The following is a 27,511-nucleotide window of genomic DNA, read 5'->3' as shown; positions in this document are numbered from 1 at the left end:
TTTCACAGGCACAGTCTATAAAAAATAGAATTTGTTTTTATTTTTCTGAGAGCAATATTAATGATTTGATATCATAAAAGTTGTAACAATACCATTGCTTGCATAAAACAATAAACAAACCCGCAAATGAATGTTTACTTTCTTTTTCAGTCTAATTTTTACCAATCATTCATTTAGCAAATATCTATCGTGCCTGCTACGTGCCCATCACTGTTCCGGGTACTTGGGGATAAACTGGGCAACAAAACAAACGTTCCTGTTATCATAAGAAATTTCTTTCTAATTGGAGTAAAACGACAATCATCAAGTAAATGTATATCAGATGGTGGCATGTACTATAAAGAAAAATAACACAGGGTAATGGAGAATAAGGGCTGCTGAGGATGGGTTGGGGAAGGGCAGGATTTTATATGGAGTTGACTGAGGACGCTTCACTGATGATGAGATGACATGTAAACAGAAACCAGAAGAAGAGAGGGAGGAGGCTCTGCAGACCTGGATCTAAAGCCTTCCAGGCAGCAGGCACAGCAAGATACTGAGATGGAATATGCTTGGCATGTGCAGAGCGGGAAGGTCTGTGTGACGGCAAAGCATAAACGAATTTGCTTTATTCAACAAGCATTTATTGAATGATTACATTCTGAAAATTAGGCTAAGTGTTTTGTGATATTAAAATGACCCAAATATAGTTTCTGGACTCAAGCCTGGATATAATTATAATACAGAGTGAAAAATGTTATTAACCAGTTGAACTGGTTCTCAAAGAGGGACCAATAGTAAGTTCTACTTCAAGAAGATGAACCAAGAGCCTAGGAAGTACAGCGGCCAAAATCCCAATTACAAAGAAGAACTGAAGAAATGTGCAGATACTCTTGGTTCATTCAACAACCATTCAACTCTTTTCTCCTTTTGCTTTCTTCTATTGTAGAATTCAGGCTAAAATACTTAGTCTCCCAGTTGTGGGCAAGACTGTTCCACAGTCTTCCAAAATGACATAGTGGAAAGAAGGCTCAAAGTTGGAAAGCACCCACTATTAGGAGCCAGGACACTGCTGCACAACTCTGAACAAGTCAACAACCTGCAGGGCTTTTAGCTGACCCACCCCAGGCCTCTGGTATCAGGCCCTCCCCTCCCAAGCCCTTCTGCCCTCAGCCTCCCTTATCGTCCTCAAGCTCAACAACATTTAATGTCTTCCATTCGTCCTCTGAAATTTACAGGTACCTTAGTGTCCATCCTCTCAAAAACCTATGATTATTTCTACCTAAGAAAGAAAATTACTTAACAAGAAACAAGACCTCTTACAATTTGGTCCCAAGTTCCTTTTTAGCCTCAATTCCTATCACTGCCACAGGCCTACCATTACTCCAAACACAACAGACTCCCTGCCATATATCAAACATTCCATATACATTCCCACCATCAAGCACTGCTAGTGCTACTTCTTCTTTCTGGAATCCTTTCACCTTTACTACCTGTCACATTCCTACATATATACAGTTCAAGACTGCACTGAAATCCCATTTCATCCATGAAGGTTTAAGTCAACTTCTTACCCATATTCAGCCCATCAGAAGTAATTACTCCTTCCTCTGTAGTAGTAACACCAGCTTGGCTTACACCCCAATAAGAGCAGCTTCCACAATCCTACTTATACTACCGTTGTACAGTATATGTGTGTGTCTTCCCAACCAGATTTTGTTTCTCTGGCAGCAGAGTTTGTGTACAATTCATATTTATATCTATGCATAATCCAAGCAAAGTACTTTGTATGCCAGGCATTCAATTAATGTGTTTCAAATTCTCGTCAATAGACTACAAGAAGCCCTCGCAAAAGGCGAGGGGGCAAAAGAGGTATTCCTGAATTGAAGATTACGGCAGCATTATACAGTGAACTGTCCAGCAATCAGCTATTCAAGTAAGTTCTAAATCATTGCAGGTATCATTGAATGAGGACAAAGACAACAAAAAGTAAACCATGAGTGCTTATTGGGCAGCATAAAATTAAAGAGGAATGGGGAAATGCAAAGCCTAAAGCTACCTATATTAGGAAGTATTACCAAGGGATACTCAAACAATTCATTTAACAAATATTTACTAAGTGCCTACTTTAGGCCAGACACTCTATTAATTGCTGAGAATACAAAGGTGAAAAATAGTGAGAAAGGGCTGAACTTTTACAAGCAATATTTTTAAGTGCAAAGTGTTGGCCTATAAATTATTACTTCCTGAAGTATGACCAAAACAGCATCTTAAGGACCAAGAGACTGACTATGGATACCCAATTCCAAATCTAGAAAACTATATTGACTAAATTGTGATTATGTAGGCACTCTCTCCCAGGACTGCTTCTGAATGTTAAAAGGGCCTCCTCTATTTTCAGTGACTATAAACTGCTCAGATAGAAAATTTGAGTTCCAGATACTTGAATACATTCCCTGCTCTGAGATAAGTTCTATCCATGCACAGGTTGTTTTAGTAATTAAGGTGCCAACAACCCTGCCGTTGTGAATGAAAAGGGAGGAATTTATTAAAAGAGTGCTATATAGGGGATGTTGTATGGGAGATAGTGGATAGTTGTTTGCTTTGTCCCCTGAGGTCAAAATAAAAGAAACAGAATGAAAATACAACAAAAGGGATTTAGGTTAGACATAGGAGGAGTTGTGAAGCACTGATTCACACTACCAAGTTATACTCTGAGCCATTTGTTCTGCAGATTTTGAAAAAAGAGATAGCCTGCTTTCTTCTTAGTTTAGGGCAAAGCAAGCAGATGTAAAGATGACTTCTTAGGGTTTCTTTCAGACATGTTTTTCTATTGTATGTAACCATTTGCATGCACAGTGGAAAAATACGAAGCTACCATTCTAAGAATTAAAAGAAAGAATATAGCCAAAATGCCATCTAGGATAAATTCTGATTTAGTGTGCTCTTAGCCATAAGGCTTCCAAGGATCTAATAACTCCTCCTTATAAGTCAACATCAATAATATAAATTATTGGGGGCTTCCCTGGTGGCGCAGTGGTTGAGAGTCCGCCTGCCAATGCAGGGGACACAGGTTCGTGCCCCGGTCCGGGAGGATCCCACATACCACGGAGCGGCTGGGCCCGTGAGCCATGGCCACTGAGCCTGCGCGTCCGGAGCCTGTGCTCCGCAATGGGAGAGGCCACAACAGTGAGAGAGAGGCCTGCATACCGCAACAACAAAAATAATAATAATATAAATTATCAAATGACTTATTTACCTCATTAATAAACTCAAATTGCTTATTTCTTCAAAAACTGAAGTCTTAATATATGAGAACTACAAAATATCCTTGTTTAAACAATAATCTATTCATGGAGTTAAAAAGAAATTATATTTTTTTATTTACCCATGAATAACTTGCTCCAACAAAAATATTGGTACTAAGTCATTTTGAGGATCTTTCTATAACCCTTATAACTGAATATCGTCTACTCAAAATGACTTTGACATCTTTACATTGATGTCCCCTTAGCAATAATGAACAATTTTATAAAATTTAATCCACAACCCTCAGAAATTAAAAATATGACTATGCCCTTTACATGTATAAATGATTTATACCAATTATATTAACAAATATATTTCTTAGTACTTATTCATTCATTTAACAAGTGTTTTATTGAGGGTCTATCTAGGCACTGTGCTGAGTGTAGTAGGGACACCAAGATGACCTAATTAGAGTTTCTGTCCTTAGTCATAGAAACATAACCTCACAATACCAAAACACATGTACTGGATGTCAAAAGGGAACAAACATCAAGTTGCTTTTTTTTTTTTAACAAATTTATTTATTTATTTATGGCTGAGTTGGGTTTCTGTTGCTGCGTGTAGGCCCTCTCTAGTTGCGGCGAGCGGGGGCCGCTTTTCGCTGTGGTGCGTGGGCTTCTCATTGCGGTGGCTTCTCCTGCTACGGAGCATGGGCTCTAGGTGTGCAGGCTTCAGTAACTGTGGCTCGCAGGCTCTAGAGCGCAGGCTCAGTAGTTGTGGCGCACGGGCTTAGCTGCTCCGCAGCATGTGGGATCTTCCCTGACCAGGGATCGAACCCGTGTCCCCTGCATTGGCAGGAGGATTCTTAACCACTGCGCCACCAGGGAAGCCCAGCAAGTTGCTTCTGATAAATGGAATACTTATAACTGGAATGGAATATTTCCTGCCATATCAATAAACAAAGGATGCCACAGTCATCAACGATTGCAACCCTCTGGTGTGAGCTGGTGAGCCCTGCGCAGACGCAGGGCTGAAAAGAACACCTGCCATCTAGCAGCCATCAGACTGCGGCCACTCCCTACAGTGAGCCCTAAGGAAACTCAGGATGTGAAAATACAGGATACTGGCCCCAGGTAGCTGAGGTGCATATCAAAGGAATGATTTCAGTAAGCCCAGATTCTCAAATCTTCCCGTACATAGAAAAGCGCTAAAGTCCTTGAGATATCTGGTTTTCTTTAATTAACAGTAATCTTTTGACATTCCGACTACCTGCCCTTTTGTTGCAAAACTCCTATATATCCTGGCTCCTCCCCTCACCTCCTTGGAGCAGTTTCTCAGAGTTATCTGAAATGCTATCTCCCGGGCTGCAGTCCTCATTTTGCCCCAGATAAAACTTAACTCGCAACTCTCACGTTGTGCTTTTTTTTTTTTTGCGGTACGCGGGCCTCTCGCTGCTGTGCCCTCTCCCATTGCGGAGCACAGGCTCCGGACGCGCAGGCTCAGCGGCCATGGCTCATGGGCCTAGCCGCTCCACGGCATGTGGGATCTTCCCAGACTGGGGCACGAACCCGTGTCCCCTGCATTGGCAGGCGGACTCTCAACCACTGCACCACCAGGGAAGCCCTGTGCAATTTTTTAAGTCAACACTTTCTACAAGTACCCGGGAAGTTCAAAGGTCCAAGCAACTAACTATACAAAAAGAACTAAGGAAGTATGGCAGATAACTTTAGGATGGATCAGTTGACACTCATTCCAATTCTCCTTCTCCCTGCCTTCCTCCAAAATAAAGGCTAGAAAGCTAAATACTTTTTATCTCATTCTAGAGGTAGTTAGGTGACACACTTTTGGCCCCTGAGATGCAGGCAGAAGTCCCCAGGAGCGGGCCTCTCTTTCTAAAGAAAAAGAGAAAGTTCTCCATGAAAACTAGGCTTCTGGGCTCCCTTTACTTTTCTTCCTGCTTCAAAGTAAACACAATTTCTATAGGTACAAAAGTCATCTGTGGAATAAGAAGCAAGCATTACGTGCTAAGGATGATGGAGAAGGATGATGTTACCTGGCCCCCTGATGAACTAACTGCCTCCCGACTTCTTACGCCAGGAGACAAATAAAACCCTTACTCATTTAAGTCACAGTCAGTAAGATTTTCTACCACTTGGAGCCAGAGGCATTTTTACCATTAAAAGAAAGCTACAACAAAGAGGAGATGTTTGAGTTGGACTATGGGTCCTTCTTCCTTAATTCAGCTGTTATCTAGTCCTTTCTAGCTAGAGGAATTAAAAACAATTTTGAATTTTCATGTCCACAGTTTTACTATAGTATTCTGTAATCCAGATTACTTAAATAAACATGTTCTAACTCTTCCACGGAAATACATCTATTGCATAGTCATTACAAGATTTTTTATTTATTTCTTTTCCTAACTGAAACCTTCAATCCCCCCAAACCTATAAAATAACATTTCTTATAGCATGATATAAATCATTCATGTATGTAATATACACATACAAATAAACAGCTTAAGAAAGGGGTAAGAAATGAGAAGGAAGAGAGAGAAGGAAAGAGGAACCTAGCTTATTTGAAAGTATAAACTATGTTTTTCAATTTTGTGAGCATCTTAAAAAGTATCTTCATAATAAGTTAAAGACCTCAAGATAATAGTATTTTTAAAATAGGAAAGACTCCCGGCAACTTGAAATCAGTGTCTCTGTTTCTGAAAAAATTTCAAACTTGAAAAATACATATCCAACAAGTATTCTTCATCCAATTTATCACTAGCATTATTATATCATTGCCATATCCCCCCATCTCTATTAGCCTCCCTAAGGTAGTAATCTGTCTCTCTAGGTAAGTTTCAGTTGGACATATTTTAAATGTGTACTGTTCTTGAGATAGTTTCAATTGTACACTGCTAAAAAGATTCATTAATTTCAACCACCATCAACTCCATATGCCACACATACTTTTTTTCTGCCTTTTTTGTTCAAATATATTTCACTGTGGCCATTCAGAGGAAAATTACACATTCCAATAACATTTGAGTTCCTCTCCGTTACCCTTTCAGTGGCTCAGGGTAATGATAGAGTAAAGAATCATGTTCTTCACAGGCTCTCCTTTTTTTTTTTTTTTCCATTTGGTAGAATTTCAGCTTCAAATCCCTTGTGCCAAAAAGCAATGGGTAATGTCTAATGCTCTTCTCTAACAGTAGTACTTTGGAGGGAAGGGGAGAGAAAGTCAGGAGAAATCACTCACTTTCCCAGCTTTTAAAGAGTCTTAGCATATGGAAAAAGCAATCTCTTATCCTATTTTCCTAAAATAGAATTACAGAATCATAATAGGTAAAGGGGCCAGAGGAAGAGGAAAAAGAATTAGAAAATTTTACAAATATCTCTGAGTATGGGTAATGGCTAAAATGATGAAACTATTGATAGTTCTAGCCCTAAATTCCCAGCGAAATCAGTCAAAAAAAACAAAAAACAAAAAACCTATATGTTCATAAAACCTGGGGCTTATATATTCCTTGGCACTGTTTACAGGTAGAGACTTCCTCTGTAAAATAGATAAAAACTACATCTCATCTTCATGAGACTGCAAGAATGGGAGAAATAAAGATACTAAGCATAGTCAGATAACATAAATGCCTTCATTTTAAAACCAACATTCAAAGACAATCGACTACAGTCCATATGAACTCAAAAGAAAATTCATAGAATAAGTCTCCTTTGTTTACGTCATCTCAACTTCAATTTCATCTGCAGTTATCTCCTTTAAAGCAAATATTTCTAGGGCCCTTACATGATAGGAAGTCCTTTTTCTCAGGCCCATTTTTATTTGGTTATCTTTTTAGGTGCACTAAAGATTGAGTTTACAATAAGCTGAACAGACAGCGTACAAAAGGCTTTTAGAACTATACCATATGGTCCAGGGAAGGGAACAATCTGGACGATCCCCATTTCAATCTGCAAGCTTGTCCACCTCTATAACACATTATACTACTGTAATAAAATATTAAGATGGAAATGTAAAAGCAAAACTAGTCTATCTTTAGCATTACCAGGCAACCACACTTCCAAAAATTAACTGATAAACTTAATAAACATTTAATTTATATTCTGAAATTTTGGTATGCAACACCAGGCATACAAACCTAGGCCACTATTCACTAGAAACAATATTTCGGCAGGGATATGTGTGGGTATTCAACTTATGCTTCAGAAATTTGGAAGAAGAAAAAAACACAAAACACTTTTACGGGGGCATATTGGCAGGGGCTGATGTAACAGATGACACATTCTTGGAAATCAAATAAAAGCAATAGGGAAATACCCATTGTTGCCTGCTGAAGGCCTAATCACATGGACACAGCTGGAACCAATGTAGATCATTCATTAATAAAATTGTATTGTAGTAGCCACTTTTTGATGCATTTCAATTACTGCTGTAGCCAAATCTCTGAATTTCTTTGTTCCATGTTAGTAAGATTGTTTGAATGCGAAATATGAGAAGATTTAGAACAGGGGAAAAAAAAAAAACCTGCTCTCATGCTAAAAATGAGACTAGCTCAAAAAGCTAAATGTCACTTTACCTTGCAATCTACTTACTCTATCAGCAGCTTAAAATATGCAGCGTAAACCTGAAAGGGGGAATTCATATGGTACTATGGATAAAAAGTGAGCAGTGTGAGATGCCACAGAAAACATATGAAATACTTGTGAAAGTATTCTACAGAATTATAAGATGTCGGGCAGGAGGAATTAAAATGTACCAAAAACTAAGGGGAGAATCAAACAACTGAATTAAAACATACTCTTTCATGTAATACTCTCTAATGACTTTTAACACTGAAGTATGTACTATACGCCTCAGGGAAGGTCACTCATATTTTTGACCACATAAACTTAGAAATCACTATTTGTCATTATATGTTACCAATATTTGATATCAAACAGCACCTACCCAGGAGTTAGGTTTAAAATCTGTACTGATATTCAAATGAAATAAAATACTGGCTATAATTATAAACATGGTATGTAATATAATAAAGTCCTGGTTAAAATAATAAATTTGGTATTTATCCAATTTTGCTGGCATCTGTTAATAAATTTATTTTTCCATGTTTCTACAAATATAATGATTAAGTTTCTATATCATAATTTCTGCAAACTGCATAATATCAAACTATAAAGACGTAGCAGCCTTGATATGTGTCCTGAATTAAACAAAACTGTAGTATTTATTATTTGCAAAAATGAAAAACTCAATAGCATTTATCAAAAACATTGCTCAAACATTATAGGTCTTAAATATATTTCTACTATGCCTCTGTGTACAGTTAGAATAAACAAATAAATAGGACAATTCATGTTTCAATTCCTAACTCATTGAAAGATATATTCCTACCACAAAAAAGATAAAGGGCTTAACTGCAAATAAAAATTATACCAATGGAGAAAATGTACTTAAAGTCAATAAACAGTATTCAATATACAATTAACATTCAACATATGTGAACATACAGAAGGAAAGAGTTTTTATCTGTACCATCTTTAACCTCCAATTCTAATATTAAAAAACCTTTGTAAAGCAATTATACTCCAATAAAGGTGTTAAAAAAAAAAAACAAAAAACCTTGACACAAAGGACTCAAGACAGTCATGCACTTAACTGGACCAAGAAGAAAAAACAATTTCACTGGCATTCCTTCTCAAAAACATCATCATTCTTAAGCTTAAAATGTTGACCTAAAGATTTAATTAATATAACTTAACAAGCACCTCACTCAGATTCATTTTAGCTGCTCTACAGAAAAAGCCACTTAAATACAAGTTTAAAAAAAAAAAAAAAACAGCATTGGAGGGACTCAAGAATCACAGCATTTAATACACATGCATTATACATACAAATCAATTTGAGTATTTGTTTGTTTTGTTAAAGTAATAAGCCAATATGTTGCTGAACCTGTCTTGAGAATGAGAGAAAATAACAGGTGAGATTATTTAATGCATACTTCTGATATACCTGTTTTACAAATCCTTTTAATTATTTTAAAGCATTTTTTAAATTAAAAATCTCTGGAAAAAAAAAGAACAACTGTTAGATTGCACAAGTTTGTTTTAATGTATTCGTAATAGATATATTTTCCAGCATATATGGGATACAAAAATGTTTCACATTCATCATTCTAACACAAACCACTGTTTTCTTTCTTTTTAGTCACATTTGTTACACATTTACAAAAATACAGGAGTTTTTCCTCCCAAAGTAATTTTCTCATTGCTAGAAATCATTGACAATTTTAAAAATAAAAATCAGTCAAAATAATATCAATCTCCTCCTAAGAAAACAAATTCTGCCTATTTAATTATTTGTATCTTGATTGTAAAACACTAATTTTTAAAGTAGATCACATGAAAGTAAATCATTTGTTTTGCTTAATACAACAGAAAACACATTTACATTTTGAGGAACATTCTACGAAATTTCATAGAATGTTTGCTCATAGTGAAAATCTAGTCTCCTCTTCAAATCATCACTTAAAAATCATAGTGCTACATTTCCACGTCCCTTGTAATAATAGGTCACTAATTACAATTTAGAAAACATTGGGAAACTTAAAAAATGCTTTTGTGTTTTACCTTGCATTTTGATTTCAAAGGAAAAAAATTTTAATGCACATCCTTGTATTTAATGGAAGCTCACTTGCTTATCTAGCTACACTTATCAGACATTCCAAAAATGAGTACTCAATCTATAAAAGATATGAACTGACTCTGAGTCTGACAAAAATAGAAAACAATAGCAAGCTTTTTGGTCTCAACAAAAGATAGCTTGGCAAAAAAATCCATGTAATATAAGCAAATATTACTCAAGAGTTTCAATTCAAATAATAAGCTGTGAAGCAAGACAAGATTCCTACCAATCAAAAATACTATGTCAACATGACGAAAGTTAGCAATATTCAGAAGGGTTTTCTGAAAAGTATGGCAAAAATGCAACTGTGAAGGAAATCTCTAGGAGAGCTGGAAAAGGCAAATTTAGCACAAGCTTCTATAAGGAACAATGCCATTTAGTAAATGTGGAAGTTGTGAGGAGAATGATGTCTCTATTTAAGAACAAGTTTTTTTTTTCATGATGGTGTTTTACGTGAAGAAAGAGGAAGACGAGGGAAAAGAAATGGTATAAGTAGGAAAAACTAAGGCTGCTTGCTTTCCTTCAGTGAGGCTGGGAGGGTCGACCCTCTGCCTTATGAAAACCACTGCCAGAACCAAGCTACACAAAACATTTTGGCTGCCAGCCTAGAACAGTGCCAGGCTGTTTTTTATTTTTGCGCTAGGCTCCCTCAATTGAGACAGTGTGGGATTGTCACTTTGATGCACATAGAGAACAAAGAATAATATAGTACAGAGGGGGGGAATTTATTTTGCCCCTTTAAAGTCAGGTTAGCATTTTGTTTTCTTTGACAGGTCTTGAAAAGACCCAAGAAACAAAAGTTATGCTGAAGAATGGATCAATTGCCTAAAGAAATTAGCGTGAGTACAATATTGTCGACAGTTTAAAAGCCATTTGAGATTAACATTTTTAAAAAATCAGACTTAAAAGGGGTCCAAGTCATATATTTACCTGTTTAAGAGGCCAGAGACCAAGAAGTACATGATACACCATCACTTAATCTTGTTTAAAATCTGAGAGTATGAAGGAAGGCCATAAAATCTCACAAAAAAAGAACTAATATAAGTATTATAATTTTTAGGTCACTATTCAGAGGCAACTTTCTCAGCTGCTATTGTGAACTTGAGTTCTCCAAAATTAAATAATCTGATTAAAAGATTATAACATTAGAATCTGAATATTGTATGCCTTTTCAGGGAAAGAGGTGATAAACGATTGAAAATGTTTGAAGGATTAAACCACAAATCATCTATGAAGTTGCCACAGACACAAACAGGAAAACCGTCTCTTCTATCCTATTCAATTCTGTACTAGAAGCAAAGCTAACACAAATGAGAAAACCAAGTGTGTGCTGCTGCAAGCTTCAACTAAATCTACTACCTGAATCTGGAGACCAAAAACACCAATAAGCCATTAGCTCCTAGAGGTATGACCTTTTTCTCTCTAATGCACAAGATAAGTAGAGGTAGAGGTCCATTTTCTACAATCCAAATGAAAAGAAAGAATGAACTGTGACAAGCCCAGATCCCATGCTGGCATATTTTACACTAAGCTCAGCATCATCTAGAAGCAGTATGCTTCTCCCTGCCAATCAGGGGGGGAAAAGAAGTTGTGAAAACTACTACAGCGTGGATGAATAGCACCAAAGGTCTACGAGTCCCTTCCTCCTGCACATCTCCACTGAATCAGCTGTGAAAAGAAGACCAACGGCTGTTACAGAAATAGCAAGAACTAAAGCACTTGCCTCAGATGTTACACATAGAGGCATGGAGCATTTACCACCTAAGCCTATCTAATTTCTGCCAAAATGATCCCCTGCCCAGTTTTGTTCATAGCCACAGATTCTGATAGCAAGTCACGATCAGTGATGGGAAAGGCAACAGGGGAGGGAGAACATGGGGAAGAAATCCAGAGAGAACAGTGGCCAAACTCCAAACAATATACACGCTTCTCTTACTTAAATTAGTGCCCATGCACAATACTTTGGGACAACAAAACCTGTGATAAAGGTTTCAGGTACGATGATTTGCTCTGGGTGGCAAGGGTAAGTCTGCCATATAATCAAAAAAAAAAACCATTATTTTCCTCCTCACAGTTCTCCTTTTGCATTTCCTTTCTTTCCTCTAGGATATACTGCTGATGCTATTACCGCATGGGACACTGATAGTTGTAGGCAAGGCATTCATGTATTGCCAAAGTGGTCCAGAGAGTGATGTCTGGCTGGCTTTAATTCAGCAAGGAATATGAGGCAAAAGCAGGAAGCAAAAAGAATGAAAGGTATAGAAGAAGCCAGGGTATAGCCTGTGTTTTCTGTTTATTAATGATGCAGATGAAATGGGGGGAAATCTAGAAAAAGCAGCCAAGCCAAGTGAATTACAAAGAAAGATTAAAGGAGCTAAATGTGTATAACTTGGCTGACAACCAAAGAACAATATGAGAGCTGTCCACAACTCTCCAAAGTATATACAAAAAAGAAGAGCAGGGAATTTTTATTTACTATTGAAGTGTGAATATATGAAATAATAATGAGATAAAATAAAAATAAAGAAATCTGACTTCAAGTAGCCAAGGAAGTGATCTGGTAAAACTTAAGAAAGGATATGCTTCCTCCTCTTTAGAAATATTTATCATCTATTTAGAAATATTTATCATCTACTGACCCACACTGCAGTAAAGAGTAGATAATAGGAAATGACCACATAATGCCAGAGGACTTAATTCATGGAGAAATAAAAATGAAGTCCCATTTGCTTACCTGATGATCCAGATTTACTGATGTCTCTCTTTACATATGTCTGATCTGGCTAATGAAGAGATATCTGTGAAATCACAAAGGACATAGTTAGGTTGGTATCTTCAAATTAAGCCCAATCTGAATTCTGAATCCTGACCTGGACAAGAGTTTACTTAAATGATCTAGTAGTCTGATTCTTGGATATTCTAAGAGGGGAAAAGAACCTCTAAGAACAGAAATACTTTGAGTCTTAACTAAGAGCTTTTTTCAGTCTTTCCAAGGATTTCCCAAATTAATTATGACTCAAAAAAATAATAATAATTCAGATTAGAAGTCCTTCACCTTGGTATATGGACAGCCCTCAGGAGTCTATGCACTCCTGAATGATATATGAAAAATGTGTGGGTTTATGTAAATGTGTATGTCTCTGGGGAGAAGGTCAATAATTTACGAGATTTGCAGAGAGGTCTATAATCCAAAAAACTGTGAAGAACCTGTGCTGAGTATAGTCTAAAATCTCAAAGGCAGGTTGGAATGCATATAGATAATCAATCCAGGTTTGGAAAACAATGGAGGTGCACAGACACTTGCAGATCTGGGGTAAACACCTTAAGAACACTACTTTCTGGGAGAACATAACATCAAGTTTAAACTGTTACTTAACTTACACAGCCCTATGTTCTCTGCCTGCCATACACAGTGAAGAGAATGATGGGTGGATATTCTGACTCTCCTGTTCTGTATATATTAAAGTCAGAATCCTTAGGTATATCAACACTGACAGGGTCAGAACTAACAGAGCAACTCATCCAAAAAGAATCCTATATGACAAGCAAAAAGAAGGAGCTATCAAAGCAGTAAGAAATGTGGCTCCCAAACAGTTTACACAGCACAAAATCACAGGATTAGCCAAACACATCTCCTAAAATAATTATTCAAAACAGTAATCAGAGTCAGAATAACCTACACCAGAATAAAAAACAGGTTGGAGAACCTTCCAGACACCAACTATGAACAAGATGGGAAAGCATTCACAGCTAGAGAGAGGATCTGGAGCTGAGGTGTCACCAAAACAACAACAATAAACAAACACTGAGAAGACATAAATCAAGGAAAGAGAAAAAAAAAGAACAAAATAACTCGAGATGGCTTATTTCACATAATGACTATAGAGTATATTCTCTCAAAGAAAACAGTGTATTTAGACATTCACCTCCTGAGCATCTCCCTGGCATCGCTCTGGTGCTGGGAATTCATCAGTGAACAAGACAAACAAAGCTTGCCCTGCTGGAGCTTAATTTTGGGGAGGAGAGGAAGGATGATGGGAGACAACTATATCAGCAACATCATTTCAATGTGTGATACATGAAAGAAAACAAATAAATAAGATGATGTGACCGAGACATGCAAGAACGGCCTACATCTATCTAGTACATCACAGAGATGCTCACTCCAATCCTCAAAGTTAGTCAGGGTCGTAGAGAATTGAGATGGGGGAGGGACTGTAGGGACAGCTAGTCAGACCTCTTCATTTCAGAGACAAAGAATCACAACCTCATTATTTCCGAACATCAAAATACACACACCTGGACTGAGTTAGGATTTTATGATACACGCTCTGTCTTTAGAAGAGAGGATTGAGAACAGGTACTGAACAGCATTCCTGAAAACCTGGCTAAGGATACTGAATACTTCATACCTTTAATATTTAATAAAGAACCACATTCTATCCAAATTCTTGGCAAGTTCCATTCAATTAAAAGAATTTTGTTTTTTGCTTCTACAGACAAATCTGATCAATTTCTGCTGTCAAAAAAAGGCTACCCAAGGTCATGTTCTAGGCCTCAAACCTAGGCAATCTGGCTCCAGGATCCCAAACTCTCATCACTACTTTTTGCAGACTCTACAGAAGTAAAATTTAAAAGAACAAAACAGCCTTAGGTGGCTCCCAATATTCTTAAATTTATACACTCAACTAAGACCAGAAAAAGTCAAATTAAATAAAACCAAGTGTGATGAAAATTTAGAAGCAAAACTAGGAGAGGATAAGAATGAAATAATGAAAGAAGACACAAAAGAGTCATCTGCTCTGAGCCTAAAGCATCCAAATGAGAATTTCTCAGGAATAGGAAAACATTACCATGTGGACATGAAAACTATATGGGCCTCAGAAATGCGGTATGCCCACTGAGGCCACAGAGGAAAGTCAGGCTTTGATTCATAACCAGGGAAACTTCCAAAGACTTCCATGTAATTCTGCTTCACAAAGCTCTGTGTGTGTGTGTGTGTGTGTGTGTGTGTGTGTGTGTCTGTGTGTCTGTGTGTCTGTGTGCATGCACATATGTATGTGGTATGTTAGGGAGATGGATTGGTTCTTAAAAGAATTTCAATGTTTATAAAAAACTTACAGAAATAATTCCTATCTGAATAGGGCTATACAGCCTATATATTTAAATGCAGTTTCACACTTTTTTAAAAAACTTCCAAAATATAAAGCTCACAAGGTAAATATATAAATAAAAACATGGGAAAAAATAAATCTGCATATTGATTATATATGTATACGTATGTCTAGAAGGAGGCACAAAAAAACAATAACACTGGTTCATGTGTATAAAGAACGTGAGTGTTAGGGACTGAGGTATAGGAGGAGAGATTTCATATCCCTCAAAATTATATTTTTCCAATTTGAACCAAGTAAACAGTGATAATTCAAAAGTTTTAAAAACAGGGAACTCTACTCAATACTCCGTAATGATCTATATGGGAAAATAATCTAAAATAGAGTGGATATATGTATATGTATAAGTGATTCACTGTGCTGTATAGCAGAAAGTAACACAACATTGTAAATCAACTATAATCCAATAACAAATTTTTAAAACAGAAATAACAAAAGAAAATTTTAAGAATAGTCTTGAAGTTCAAAAATAAAAATAAAATAATATTGAAGAGGAAAAGGGTATGGAAATCTATCTATTCATATATATATATATATATATATATATATATATATGCATAGAGGGGTCCTTGCTGGTAGAGGAGTTGGGACTTCAGCCTCAGTGAAAGACTCTAGCTTTCCACCTTCACACATCATCATCAACCCTGCCCTCCACACCTCACAGTCCACCACCAGAAATACACAACAAACATGCATACACAGAGGCCATTTCAATTGGTAGATAATGCTGTTCGAATATCCTATCTCTGAGAGCCTAATTGCTTAAAAACATCTAAAAAGACAGACGCACTTTTAAAAAAAGTAAAAAGAATTCTACAAGCTATCAACATAGAAATATATTTCATACCCTTTTTAAATTAAAATAAAAAGTTGTTTAAGAAAAAAAAAATCGGTCAGAGATTCCAAAAGATCAGTGATGCAAAGTTTCCCCAAAGCTAGAAATCTATGACATTATTTGCTTAGCCTATAGTCTCCAACCTAAGAAAGCAACCCTGAGTCCTTTTCTTTTGAATGTGAGCATATTCTATGACATCTGTCATCTCACTGACCAAAAGTGATGCTGCAGACTTCACTGGGCAGCAGTGACCCATTCCTGCCTCCTTGTCCAAGAGAAAGTCTTCCACCCAAAGCTGTAAAGCTGTCAGGGATGTAGTAAGCCCTTTTCTTTAAACTTCTAACAGGTCAGAACTTTTCACAAAATCTACCCCCAAAAAAGGCTTATTCACATTAATTTGCTTTGTGTTGCCATCATTTATTGTCTTCATTTTTAATTTAGTGGTATTTTTAGCCAAATGAAATGAAATAACGGTCAGTTTTTCTCAATCTGTCTCAGCTCTACTCTTCATCTTCTGGGACCCAATTCATGTGATCCTTTAACAACTATTTATTTCACACCAAACTAGATATCTCCCTAAAGCTTACCAATCTAGCCTCCAGGCATATTTCTTAAATAAAAGCTGTAGATCTTTGTAAACGTAAAATTTGCATACTAAAGGAACAAATCAACTATCAAAAGACCTAGTACTATATAGCTGTTGCTCACCTCTAAGCAGAGTTTAAAATTCATTTCAATTTATTATTTTTTTAAAGAAACAGCTATTGACTTTTTCCCTTTGCAAAATACTGTGTTTAATGGCCTAGTTAAATTAGAGGTGATAGTGTGAAGCAAGTGTTTTAAATTGGTAAATTCTAAACCTTTTAATAAAAGCACATCAGTCAGAAGTTTTAATAAGACTCAGCAGGACAGAGAAGAATTAACAGTCTGTAGGTATCAAAAAGGGGTGATAGACAATGATAACCTTAATCATTTGCATAGGGATTTATAATTTCATTGCTTAAAGGTTAATGAAATTATGTGGTATTTTGCCTACTGTTTTTTTTTGGCTATTTTTTTAACATCTTTATTGGAGTATAATTGCTTTACAATGATGTGTTAGTTTCTGCTGTATAACAAAGTGAATCAGCTATACATAAACATATATCCCTATATCTCCTCCCTCTTGCATCTCCCTCCCACCCTTGCCTACTCTTATCCAGTAATGGATGCCTTGGTTCATATACATTTATTGACTGAATCATGTAACAGAAGAAATGACTGAAATATTACCAATTAATCTGCTGCATTTTTTAAATATACTCCTGGGTGCCCAGCTATCATAATCTGTTCTAACCAATAACTGGGTACCCTAAAATAAAAACATAAGGTTTCCAACAGCCTCTCTTCTGAGATGAGAAGAACAAACTCATAATTAGAACTCTAAAAGTACAGTAGGTTGCTAAAGTGATTTTTTAATTAGATACATTCCTTTATTTACTTTGTACTTCAAGTCAACTATTGCTAAATAGTTGCTTCTGCCAAATAGTAACATAAAATACAGATTGATGAGTATATTCAAGACACTGGAGGGTGAAACTGGATGGAGAAATTCAAACAATAGACACAAATAATGAGAAGAGTTGAAGTAATAAAAGAATTCTAGGCTGGAGCAATTGTTTTCAATCATCACGGGACAAAAACAACACAGTACAGTGGCCTTGCCTCACTGAGCACCCAAGAGGTGTTCAAGGCCAGTGCTTTGCTTGGTACCCAGTTCTAATGGAAAATTGCCAAGAGTCTAGCTTTAGGCAGAGTGGCGTTACCTACTCTGGCTGCACAACAGAATCACCTGGAGGGCTTTTTTTAAAAAAAAAAAAAAAGCTGATACTTAAAACCACAGGATCAAAGATTTTGGTTTCATCAACAATTTTTAGACGCTCCCAGGTGATTTCTTACACGTGCAGCTATGGTTGAGAAATACTGCTAGAGGGCACTGGGTCTCAAAGTGTGGTCCCTGGACCAGCAATGGGAGCAACAGCAGCAGCAGGTGGAAACTTACTGGAAATGCAAATACCCAGGCCCCATCCCAGACCTACTGAACTAGAAACTCCAGGGTGGGGTCAGGCAACCTGTATTCTGATGAGCCCTTCAGGAAATTCTGATGTACACTAATGTTTGAGAAACACTGCTTTAGAGTAAGAAAAATCTGGGCTTCAGTCATCTCTCCAGAATTTACTGACTGAACGACCACTGGTCAGCTCTCTAAACCTCACTTTCCTCACCTGCAAAATAATAGAGTTAGCTATGATTTGTAAACATGTATTATGTGCAGAGAATGTGCTAATAAGCACTTTATATACATTAATTAATTTAACACAACAAGCTTACCACGTAGATATTAATATCATTTACACCCGTTGAACATTACAAAGCGAGGAGGCAGAACTGAAATTTGAACTCAAGTCTTTCAAATTCTAAAATCATTGCTCCTTCCCTATTCCACAAAATATGCTGGTCTGCCCTCGCTCCCTCTCTCCCTTCCTCCCTCCCTCCCTCCCTTCCTTCTTTCCTTCCTTCCTCCCCCTTCCCTCCCTCCGTCTTCTCTCCTTCTTTCCTTCACTCCTATCTGTCTCTGTCTATTTGTCTGTCTTTCTCACTTTCTCTGGAAATTTATTTTCCTACTACAAAGCTAGAGATTAACTAGCATGTACCGAGTGACTACTGCCATAGGCCAGAAAGAAAAGGATTAAATTTTTTTTAATTTTAAAATCATAGTAATGACATTACTACATGTAGGCACACATTTTGCAAAATATAGAAACACATATGATTTAATTCTAAAGTGGTAAGTCAAAAACAGAAGAAACTCAGGAGTTCATGAGACTGGAGCTCAGAGACCACGCACGGCATGACGCCAGGAAGAAGTGCAGCTTATTCTGAAACAGGGTGAAAAGTCTGTCCAGAACAGCAGGAGAAACAAATGGTTAGAGAGGAGTAGAAAACAAAGCTAAGTAAGCTCAATGGGTCCAGATTGAGACTTAGAGTTAAGAAATATTTCACTTTAGTAAATATATAAAATCTTTTTTCACACAATATTTTTGACGCACTGATAGTAAAAAGGTAAAGTCAAATCACAGATACTTATTCTAGAAAAAAATCAACCTAGGATTACACTGGAAAAAAATATACAGAAAAAAAGTCATTTCTATTACAGAAAGTGTTCCATATGATCCACCCTTTATTATAGTGTTTGCATGGGCTATTCATATGCATTGCACAGTATTTTCAATCATTCACTAATCCAACCAACACGGACTGCATTGAGTTAGGCATCAAGGATAAAACAATAAATAAGTTACTGACCCAGGGCACATGGAGCATTTATGTAAGAAACAGACTGCAAATGTTTTATGCAACATGTACATGAAGTTATTAGGAATTCCAAAGGCCACTAAAGACAGACCAATTCTTAGGAATGACTTCTGTGAAATTCCTGAAAGTCAATGAGGTATAAACTAGCCAAAACGTTCTACGTATAACATGCAAAAGTACTTTGTTTATGATAGCTAGCATCACGGTCATCAACTTACAAGTGGAGCATCCCAAGTCCCATCCACATTGAGGCTGACTACGGCTAAAAAAGGCAGGCACATGTAAAAGCTAGAGGTAAGCTTTTTAACACATCATTCATTTCACTTTTCCTGAGGAACTAATGAAGAAACTACACTCAGAAACCCACTGGAAGAGTCTACCTATGTATTAATGAAGGAAAACGTGAGGCACAATGGGCTGACCACATTCACTAGCATCTCTGCCAATGATAGTCCAGGGCTGTATAACCTTCTTTAGTTCTACTCTGACAACTCCACGACACACATTTGTCTCTAAGAACCAGTTTAGGAAGCATGTATATCCACCATACTATGCTTAAAGGATGAGGTGCTAGAGTTATTTTGTCTCAGAATAAATCTGAACCAAATTTGCTATGATATTAGAAATTATAGCATTTTTCACACTAAATATATTTAAGGATCATCAGCAATGGATCTTTAGTGAAACCATTTATTAACAACTTACACAAATATAATAATCAAAGAACTGAATCCCAAAGTTAAAAACTACCCAGTAAACCACTAGTTTTTATCCCGCATAGTATCGAGTATATATAGTGTTAAAATTAAAACAATGGTATAAAAAGACTTTCCAAGTACTCTGAGTAATAAATTTCTTTGGCCCCAAAATATCCAATTCATATTTACTACTGTATTTTACTAAAATTCAATCACCTATCATCTCATTCTTTAGTAATATAAACTGTATATGACAAAGTGGTAGGATTAAAAGGTTGGTATATGAGAACAGTTCAATTTTGATAAAAGTGGTTGATATAAAATCATCTTTTAAAATATTCAGACGATGCCATCCAGATATCCACCGGCACTTGGATCTATAAGCCTTAAAGAACTTGTTTAGATTTACTGAAGCTATACCTGCTGTCGAGAAACAAGAAATTGTGAAGGTTGATCAAACACAACTTTGCCTCTAGGATCATGTTAATGTTTTCCACTAACACCATGCTAAAAGTTAACAGTCAATGTAATCCAAAGGTTTCTCTTTACTTCTATATTTAACTCATCACAGGTTTGATCAAGTGTGCAAATCCCTCTGGGCTCAGGGTTCCCATCAAAATGTCTTATAGGAACATTAAAAATTGAATGGGCATAAACAACTCCAACAGTGCGGAGCTCATGACAGCATCCCTGTGATCTTTGTGTTTCATGTGCAACAACACTGGGGAAGTTTGCAAGGGAATCTGAGCAACTAATTACTACCTTTTGCTTGAGGGCAGGTGTTTCAATCTCTACAGGTGTCTAGGCCGCAGCGCTCTGCCTACTTCATTGCCTCCTGAAGACGTTCACTATAACGACTTGCTGAAGCCCTGCAAAACATCTGATAGAATGCTAAACTGTTGGGTGTTCAGGAAGAAACATGTTGTGACTGCTTCTTAAAGATACTGTTAAGGAGAAATAGCAGTTGGAGAGGCTTTACATGGTTTTTGAAAGTATAAGACAGTTAAAAAGTAAATATAAAATTATATCTATCAATCACACACATTAAATGAGGATACCAATGTTGTCTCAATAAGTACAGAAAGTTTTTCAAAGAAAATACTCTTATTTTTTAAACAGGATATAAGAAAGAAAAATCTAGCTAAATAATAATCTTATGGTAGCCCTTTTTTTTTTTTCATTCATGCCAGTGCTGGGTATGCAATTTTGGAAGGATCAAAAAAGATGAGAAGTTATCCACTAAAAGAAATTAGTAAACAAAATAGTCATCTGCTGATGGAGAGGCATATATACCATTCACATGTGATGCCACTTACAGTATTAACATTCCTTAAGGTCTTTCCCATAACACTTCAAAAGAAATAACGCTTAATAATGAAAAGACACACAAACCAGAGAAAAACACCTCCTGCTCTGCTACTTGCTACATGTGTAATCCTGGGCAAGAAACGTAACCTTTCTGAGCTTCAATTTCCTCATGTAATAATAGATAAGACCCACCTCATCAGGGGGTGTTTTTAAATAACAGAATGTCCCTTAACTATTCGAGCCAGAGCTTGACATACAGTAAGTGCTTAATAAATTGTAATTAGCATCATGAAAATTTCTAAATACATTAGTCTGTTGTTCTTAGCAGAGCACTAGCCAATAAAAAGCATCTTCGAAAGTAAAGATTCATCAGTGGTATGCTATTCAAAAATTCGTTATATGGTGCATCTTTTTAAATAAAAATATTTGGCCTTGCTTTTAAGCAGTCAATCAATAAGCAAATACACAACATTTAACTAATTCTTTTTTTTTTAACATTTTTTTTAAAGTAATTTATTTTTGGCTGTGTTGGGTCTTCGTTACTGCGCACAGGCTTTCTCTAGTTGCAGAGAGCGGGGGCTACTCTTCGTTGCAGTGCGCGGGCTTCTCATTGCAGTGGGCTTCTCTTGTTGCAGAACACAGGCTCTAGGTGCTCGGTAGTAGGCTCTAGGTGCTCAGTAGTTGTGGTGCACAGGCTTAGTTGCTCCGCGGCATGTGGGATCTCCCCAGACCGGGCTCGAACCCGTGCCCCCTTCATGGGCAGGTGGATTCTTTACCCCTGCACCACCAGGGAAGTCCCGTTTTTTAAAATATTTATTTTATTTATTTATTTGGTTGCGCCAGGTCTTAGTTGCAGCACACAGGCTTCTTAGTTGCAGCATGCGAACTCTTAGTTGCAGCATGCATGTGGGATCTACTTCCCTAACCTGAGATTGAACCCAGGCCCCCTGCATTGGGAGCTCGGAGTCTTAACCACTGTGCCACCAGGAAAATCCTTAACCAAATCTTCAGTATCTGAATAAACATTCATCTTGGTGAAAATTCATTATTTTTAATATTGAAATTTTGTGGAGAAACTAGTCATGTTTTATAAGAATAAAGGAACGTTCTAATAATATTTCAAATTTCATCTACTAAAGAATCTTTTTGATAATACTAAGGTTAACATTCTTAGACAATGAATCTGCTAGAATAAGGAAATGGCCATAAATGATAATATATTTTTACCAATTATTTTCATCCAAAATTCTATTCCAAAAACACTATTTAGTGTTTTTCTTTAACCAAATGTAATTAAGATGGTATTTCAGATCATAATTAATATTAATCAACTGTGTAACCAAAACATCACTGTTTTTTTTAATTTTAATAAAATCAAGAGTTAAAATTGTTTCAGACTAGTCTCAAAGGAAACAAAAAGAGAAAAAAGGTTTAAAGCAAAATGTTAATTTCCAAAATTAAGAATGAGATCCCTGGGAATGATCAGAATATAATTGTTGGAAATAATATCCCTCCCACTCTCAGTAGCCTATTACATCAGAGACTTATTTCTTCAAATCTGGACAACGCAATAACCTTCTGTTCTCTCTTCCTTTAAATCCATCTTCCTCCTGTCCATCAGCCAGTTTTCAATGGCATCCCAACCACCAAGAATGTTAAGAACTGACCTGCTGTGCTTTCCTTAACTCAGACCGAATTAATTGTCACACGCTTACACAAAGATATATTCTAATGGGGAAGACAGGCACATAGATACTTAAAACGTGTGTGTGTGTGTGTGTGTGTGCGTGCTAACATGTGAGTGTACATGCATGCATGAGTGTGCATGCACAAAGTATTACGAGAGGATAAACCAGAGGTCAATTCATTTTGCCGACCATAAGTCAAGGAAGAATTCATACAACTGATGGTAGCTGGGTGAAAGAGTACCTACAAAACAGATTCAAAGCTTCAGGCCTTGGGCATCCATTATCAAGTCTCAATCTATCCTATTCCAACTGCTTCCCACACTCTCCTCACGTGGACCTAGATGTCCTCATTCTCTAAACATAGTGGACACTTTGCTGTCACCTGGCCTCTGCCAGTCCCTCTGCCTTATACAGTAGTTAAATGACTATGCAGTTATTTAAAATGATGTTGCAGAAAAACACTTAATGACATGGAGAAATGTCCATATTAAAAGTGACAGGTGAAAATATAGCTAAAGGTAATCCATAAGTAATGGATTGCCTATGAAAACATTAATGGTAATTTAATTTTTTTTTCTTTTTTCTCAATGCTTCTCTGGTTTTCCAAATTTTCTAAAGTAAATAGTAACTTTGTAAATGGGGGTAAAAATACAAATTTTAATGCAACTCATCACTCTATTTATAAACAGTATCACTTCATGAAGCCTTCCCTGACATCCAAGCCAGAATTATTTTTTCCCTCCCCACTGTACCATTAGATGCCACTATTAGAACATTGGTGCAATCTGCTTTGTGACAGGTAATAGTTTATGTCTCTTCCCCCATTTGATTTAACCTGCTGAAGGGAGGACTATGTGTAAGCCATCACAGTATAGGCTAAATGGAATATGCCTGGGCTTCTGAAGACAATCCCCCAAAATGAAGAAATTTTAAAAGTAGCCTGTGCATTACTTTAAAAAAAAAAAAAAAGAGTATTGACTGACTCGTTTTGAGAAGGATAATCACCATTAAGTTCTCAAGTTGGTTGCTCTTATCTATTGCCGTTTAGTCCCATCCCACATATACTGTCTCTCTCAAATTGACTACTGACACATTTTTTCTTTGGTCTGAAGGCTTCAGTGAAGCAGTGTTTAAACGGAGATCTTCAAGATTTCTTAACAGATACACATTTATCATTTCAAAATGCCAGTTACTTAAGGATTTGGTTAGTAGAACATCAGTTATCCAAAGTGTTACTGTATTAAATAAGTTTAGAATTATTTGTCTTTATGTGAGTACAAGATTTCCAAATTAACTAGAAATTTAAATACGTTTGGTGGAGCAAAGATGAAAAATCTTTTCATAATGTTTGGCTTTTATTTAGAACTAGTTTCAAAATGACTAATAAATGAAGCAGCATAAATTCTAGAAACAGAACGTTTCTGGGCAAAACCAGAAAACTCCAGCCATTCTAATATGCAAAGGATTCTTAACTCTTTCCTATAAAAAGAGGTAAACGTTTCAGTACATTTGATAAAAAGTCATAAAAGGATTCTAATATTTCACCTTGGTGGGGCTATTTTCTCCATGAGATCAACTGCTACTTTTCAGCATGCTTTAGAATAGACTACATATGAGTAATAGGTGTCACAAAGAACAGAATGTTATGAAGTAAAGAGCTATTTTATCCACCCTAACTCTCCTATTCCCAGAGGTCCGAGCAATAGGGCATAAGGACAAGGCAAATGGCCTTTTACACAGCAAGGTTAAACTGTCGATTGAATGACAACTGTATGGAATAAAGAAGGTATTGAATTCTAATAACAACAACAGGATCTGTAGATTTTTATTTCTTGTATTGTTTATCAACTTTTATAAATAAGCAAATGAGGAGATAACAGTATAACTACTAAAGGATAATTTGCTCTACAAAATAACATGTCATGAGTTGGTTTTATATATTAAGCTACATGAAATATAGATTTAAGTTATTACAGAGAGAATACAAGGTAGAAAAACTTGAAACCCAAAATAAGAGGAATAATACCAACTGAACTTCATTTGAGCATCTCAAAAATTTTAATAAAACATATTGTTCATTTTATAAAAAATCAATTTGCCATCAATTTTTCAAGAACATATCTTCTGCATTTAGCAAAACACACTCCTAAGAATTCTAGAAAATGCAAACCAATCTACAATACAGAAAGCAGATCAGCAATTGACTGGACACTGAGATTGGAGGTGGGGGGGGGTTGACTTCAAGGGGGCACAAGGGAACTTTCTGGGGTTATACAAACATTCCAAATCATAATTGTGGTCATAGTTACACAACTGTGTACTTTTGTCAAAACTCACCACATTGCCCACTTAAAATGGGTACCGTTTACTGTAAGTAAACTATACCTGAATAAAACTGATATAAAAAAATACATTCTTAGCAGTTGATCATGGCTGACAATCATCCCAATAACCTAATGACTTCTTTGTAAATTCACTGTGTTTCTGACACACAAGGCTAAAGACACCATGAGTAAAAATTAGCTGTGTGATATCACTAGTTTATAGTCACCAGTCACATAACGTACTACTGAGCTTACTGCACTGCCACCCACACTGTGCTTACCACATATTACTTTATATTACTGGTTAGTTTTTTTTCTCCTGAATAGGTCTCCAGGCAAAAAAATGTGCCATGTATTTATCAGCATCCTGCAAGCTCTAGCTCAATTTGTTTCACAAACTAAAGGGTTCACACATTGATTTACACCATGAAATATTTCAGACAAGTAATGTCATTTCTTCCTAATGCTAAAAAAGCAACAGCTTTCCAAAAAATATAAGAACAGCTATATTGATTTCTCATGCTGGACAGTGTTGTTTTAGAAGATTAATCCAGACTTTTTAATAATCACATTTAAACTATTATTTCATATTTGAAAAAGTAAATTCTTTAATAGGTATTAAAGAGCCAACAGAACTTATAAAACAAGCTGCTGAATAAGAGTATAGTTTCTTTAAAGTAAAAATATTATAATTTTATTTCTTTCCATTATGACAGTGTTTCTACTGTACATAAATTTTACTAAAATGATTACCAATAATGTATCTATTTTTAAAAATAACATATCTCACACTTAATATAAGAAATTGGTTTAAGATAACTTGTTTCACAAATCTTAACAAAAAACACTTAAATAGTTTACTAATTATTATTTTAAAAATTAATTATACAGTAATCAAGCCAGTGTGGTACCAGTGAAAGAACAAATAGATCAAAGGAACAGAAAAGAGAGCCCAGAAATAGACCAACACAAATATAATCAACTGATCTTTGACAAAGGACCAAAGGCAATTCAATGAAGGACAGTTTTTTCTACAGATGGTGATGGAACAACTGGACATCTACAGGTAAAAATTTGAATCTAGATATAGACATTATACCCTTCACAAAAAAATAACTCAAAATGGATCACAGGCCTAAATGTAAAATGCAAAACTATAATACACCTAGAAGATAATACATGAGAAAATGCAGATGACCCTGGTTTGGCCATGACATTTTTTTTTTAATCTTTTTTTTTTTTTTTTTTTTTTTTGGTACGCGGGCCTCTCACTGTTGTGGCTTCTCCCGTTGCGCAGCACAGGCGCCGGACGCGCAGGCTCAGAGGCCATGGCTCACGGGCCCAGCCGCTCCGCGGCATGTGGGATCCTCCCGGACCGGGGCACGAACCCTCGTCCCCTGCATAGGCAGGCGGACTCCCAACCACTGCGCCACCAGGGAAGCCCTGGCCATGACTTTTTAGACACAACACCAAAGGCACAATTGGGGGCGGCTGGGGGGAAGGAAGCTGGTAAGTTGGATTTCATTAAAATTAAAAACTTCCTCTCTGCAAAAGACATGTCAAGAAAATAAGACATGGGAAAAAAAAAAAGAAAATAAGACAACCCACAGACTGGGCAAAAATATTTGCAAAAGACATACCTAATAAAGGACTCATCCAAAATACACCAAAAATTTAAAAATAAATAAATAAACTCTTAAAACTCAACAATAAACAACCCAATTTTTTAAAATTTATTTTTATTGAAGTATAGTTGAATTACAATCTTGTATTCATTACTACTGTACAGCAAAGTGGCTCAGTTATACAGGTATATACATTCTTTTTCATATCTTTTCCATTATGGTTTATCACAGGATATTGAAATATAGTTCCCTGTACTATACAGTAGGACCATGTTGTTTATCCATTCTATATAAAACAGTTTGCATCTGCTAATCCCAAACTCCCACTCCTACCCTCTCCCACACCCCTCCCTCTTGGCAACCACCAGTCTATTCTCTGTCCCTGATTTTGTTTCTGTTTCACAGATAGGTTCATTTGTGTCATATTTTAGATTCCACATATAAGTGATATCATATGGTATTGAAAAAACCCAATTTTAAAATGAGCAAAAGATCTGAACAGACACCTCATCGAAGATGATATACAGATGGCAAATAAGCATATGAAAATGCTCAACATCACATGTCATCAGGGAATAGTAAATTAATAC

At 36.4% G+C, this 27,511-nt stretch overlaps 1 protein-coding gene across 1 annotated transcript in view; it reads right to left on the bottom strand.

Annotated features, from left to right (window-relative positions):
• The window catches only part of GTDC1 (glycosyltransferase like domain containing 1), a 382,423-nt gene that overhangs the window by 290,704 nt on the left and 64,208 nt on the right, over positions 1–27,511 (bottom strand). Inside the window, exons 3-4 of the mRNA XM_019925526.3 lie at positions 20,739–20,845; positions 12,650–12,713 (exon numbers count right to left, since the gene is read on the bottom strand). The gene's annotated coding sequence lies outside the window, so the exon portion shown is untranslated. The remainder of the gene's footprint in view (positions 1–12,649; positions 12,714–20,738; positions 20,846–27,511) is intronic.

Source organism: Tursiops truncatus, chromosome 7 (assembly GCF_011762595.2).
Source record: "Tursiops truncatus isolate mTurTru1 chromosome 7, mTurTru1.mat.Y, whole genome shotgun sequence".
Lineage (NCBI taxonomy): Eukaryota > Metazoa > Chordata > Mammalia > Artiodactyla > Delphinidae > Tursiops > Tursiops truncatus.
The sequence above is the reverse complement of the archived record's forward strand: the minus strand, read 5'-3'. Positions and strand labels throughout refer to the sequence as shown.